Source organism: Lactuca sativa, chromosome 1 (assembly GCF_002870075.4).
Source record: "Lactuca sativa cultivar Salinas chromosome 1, Lsat_Salinas_v11, whole genome shotgun sequence".
Taxonomy (NCBI): Eukaryota; Viridiplantae; Streptophyta; class Magnoliopsida; order Asterales; family Asteraceae; genus Lactuca; species Lactuca sativa.
In genome coordinates this window covers 106,310,801-106,314,411 of record NC_056623.2, presented here as the reverse complement: position 1 = coordinate 106,314,411, position 3,611 = coordinate 106,310,801, and the positions used below count along the sequence as shown (strand labels likewise).

Here is a 3,611-nt window from a genome sequence, read left to right as displayed (position 1 = left end):
ATATAAAGCACGATTGGTTGCAAAGGGCTTTACTCAAACTCCTAGAGTTCACTATGATGAGACCTTCTCACCAGTTGCGAAAATAAAGTCTATTAGGGTGATGCTAGCCATAGCTGCGTTTCATGACTATGAAATTTAGCAAATAGATTTCAAAACTGCTTTCCTTAATGGGAAGTTGGTTGAGGATGTTTACATGAATCAACCAGAGGGTTTTTTCAATGCAAAGCATCCCAATATAGTGTTCAAGCTTGAGAAATCCATTTATGGATTGCAACAAGCATCTCGCAGATGGAATCTTTGTTTCGATGAGAAAGTCAAAGAGCTTGGCTTTACAAGGAGCAATGATGAGTCCTGCGTATATGTCAAAGCTAGTGGGAGTATAGTTAGCTTTCTCATATTGTATGTGGATGACATACTACTCATAGTAAACCATATCCCAACCTTGCAAGAGGTTAAGTCCTGACTTGGGAAGTGCTTCGCTATGAAGGACCTCGGAGAAGCTGCCTATATCCTAAGGATAAGGATTGTGAGAAACATGAGTAAGAGACTAATTGAACTTACTCAAAATACTTACTTAGATAAAGTGTTGAAACGTTTCAACATGGAGAATTCCAAGAAGGGGGAGTTATCGATCCAAAGCAATACCAAACTGAGTAAGACTCAGAGTTCGAGTACAAAGGCTGAGATAACAGAGATGAGCCGAGTCCCTTACGCTTCCACAGTCGGATCCATCATGTATGCTATGACTTGTATTCGCCCTGATGTGGCCTTCGCTTTGAGCATGGTCAGCATATATCAAGGGAACCCTGGTAGAGCCCATTTGACCATAGTCAAGAAAATTCTTAAATACCTACGAAGGACCAAGGAATGGTTTCTTGTCCTCGGAGGGAGTGATAACTTGAGAGTACTAGGGTACAGTGACCCTAGTTTTCAGACATACTGAGATAATTATCGATCTCATTCGGGCTGGGTCTTTACCCTTTGATATTGCCATATTTATACCTATTTTTAGGCAATATTTAAGTACATTTTTATTAATAAGTTGATAATATGTTTAGAATAATAGTACTTATGACTTTAAATTGTTATTTTCAGTCAATTAAAAGGATTTTCGAAGAGAGGGACCAAAAGTGACAATAAGTAGAACATGGGAGACTTGGAAAACAAGAGATGAATAAATCCACGAAAGTTACTAAACCCACGACGTGGCAAAGTCGGCCACGACGTGGCCAGGGAATTCTAGAAGATAAAGATCGCGATTCGGAGGAATCCTTGCCCGGTATGGATAACTTGGAGCCCACGACGTGGCCTGGATAGCCACGACGTGGCGCGGGATTTTGGAGTCTATTTAAGTGTTCCTGATCATTACGAGAAAAAAAAAACTTTTGGCCGAAGGAAGGAGTTCCAGAAGACAATTTGGAGCGAAAGAAAGGTTCTGGAAAAAGGTTTTCAACACCAAAAAGAGTAAAGGTCTATGTTTTAGTTAATTAAGAACATGTTTTGTATTACTTCAATTTGTGTTGGTTTATTAGTTGTTATGATGAGCAGCTGAATCTAGCTACTCTTGTTTAGCTAGATGAAGCTTCCAACTTCTGAATAGCTCAATTTTTATGGATTAAGTTTAGTTGGTAAAAATTGCTTGTGTTTGGTTGGTATTACCTAGCATGCTTATGTTTGTTTTTCTAATTGCTTGATTGCATGTTCTGTGTAGCTTAGTGACCATTAACTGCATGAACTTGTTTACCTAATGATTTAGTGAACATTGAATTGTTAGAGCTAGGATTGACCAATCTTAGTTAGTAATTAGAGTAAATAAGATTAGCTGTGCTAGAGAACGTTTATTGTGACTATAATTGCATTTATATAACAAATCTTACATAGCATATTTACATTTATAATTAGTTCTGTGTTTAATTATGTGTGAACATACATGGTTTGATATGAATTAGTTAATTATTGGTAAAGTTAGAACTAAATTACTAATACAACTAAAAACCAACTTAATAATCCGTAATCATTAGCTAGCCATAAGGAAGAAGTGGATTCAAACTAAACAAGAGTGTGTTTTTACTTATTGAATTTGATTTAAGTTCATCTGATCTTGTAAAATCAGATAAAACCCGTTTTAAACTTGTTAATAATTAGGTTAATTTTATAGTAAGTAGATTAATTAGTAACACCGTTCCCTATGATCGACACCCGACTTACCCAAGCTATACTGTAATCTGATTAGGTACACTGCCTATAAGTGCATAGTTAGTTTATGTTAGTTAGGTTATAAATATTAAAATTAGTGGGTACTTTTGTGCACATCAAGTTTTTGGTGCCGTTGCCGGGGAACGGCACGTTTATTAGTTTATTTAGTTGCATTAAATTAATCGACCCCTTTTTGTGGAATAAAATCTGCAAAAAAAGGTTAATTGGTTATTTATTTTTGTTTATTAGCTTAGCTTAGTTGATTAGCATAAATATTTTAAAAAAAATTCACAGAGTCCACGACGTGGCCAGATACGTGCCACGACGTGGTTTCTGAAAAATTTTAGTTTTTAGTTGTTAGTTAGTTTTTCTTATTTTAGTTCAGTTTTACGTTTTTAGTTTAACAAGTTGCAGGAGTTCATGACCAGAGGCTCAAACACACCCTTGGTGCCACCACTTGAAGATCCTGAGTCTGCAATTCACAAGAAAAAGACGCCCTTACAAGAATTGAAGTCAGCTTTTTCAAGGAAGTCAGGAAAGAAGACAGGAGAGTCAAGTTCATTCGCGAGGCACAAGATCAAATTTGAGCACTTGGACCAAACACCCGTCCAAACCGAGTCCGAATACGATACCGAGCCGGAATTTGAAGAACACACGAGCGAACCCGAGAACGAGCCAAGGAACGAGATGGCAACAATTGAAGAGATGTCCATGGGAGCTTACAAGAAGCGGATCCGAGTAGATATGGGTCCCGGTTTAGTCCAGCCCGCATTACATGCCACTGCCACATTCGAGTTGAAGGGGCACATATTGACTGCACTGAAGGATATCCCATTTTTTGGGAAAGATCATGAGGATGCTTTTAAGCATCTAGATGAAGTCAAAGACATTTCGGATTACTTCAATGTCCCAAATGTCAACAGAAACACAGTCTTGCTTAGGATGCTTCCCATCACTTTCAAAGGAGCTGCTAAGGAATGGTTAAAAGCACTTCCACCGGGTACAATTACCACTTGGGCTTAAATGCGTGAGCAAATCCTGGACCAGTTTTGCCTGCCATCCAAGATAGCCAAACTCAAGAAGGCAATAGCCAACTTTGAGCAACAGCCGGGGGAGTCATTATACAAAGCATGGGAGCGGTACAAGGGCTTGCTCAGAAATTGCCCTCAGCATGATCTAAATGTGCAACAGGAGATGTCAATCTTCTATGATGGGGTCAACGTTATGACAAGACAACTCCTTGATTCTCAAGGACCTTTGACAAAGAAAAATCCAAGGGAGATCAAGGAGCTGATTGAAGAATTCGCGAAGCACTCTCGCGAATACCACAACCCTAGGCAAGATGGAATCAAAGGCAGTGGAGGGACCCAAACTGAAGAAATAGCAGTTGCAATGGCCATGCTGAATAATTTGGA

At 38.7% G+C, this 3,611-nt stretch overlaps 1 non-coding gene across 1 annotated transcript; it reads right to left on the bottom strand.

Moving 5' to 3' along the window:
• Nucleotides 1-3,267: 3,267 nt before the first annotated feature.
• Nucleotides 3,268-3,374, bottom strand: LOC111879320 (small nucleolar RNA R71). Its single transcript, XR_002846055.1, has one exon. It is a non-coding gene; the product is annotated as a small nucleolar RNA R71 (small nucleolar RNA).
• Between the last annotated feature and the right edge of the window lie 237 nt (nucleotides 3,375-3,611).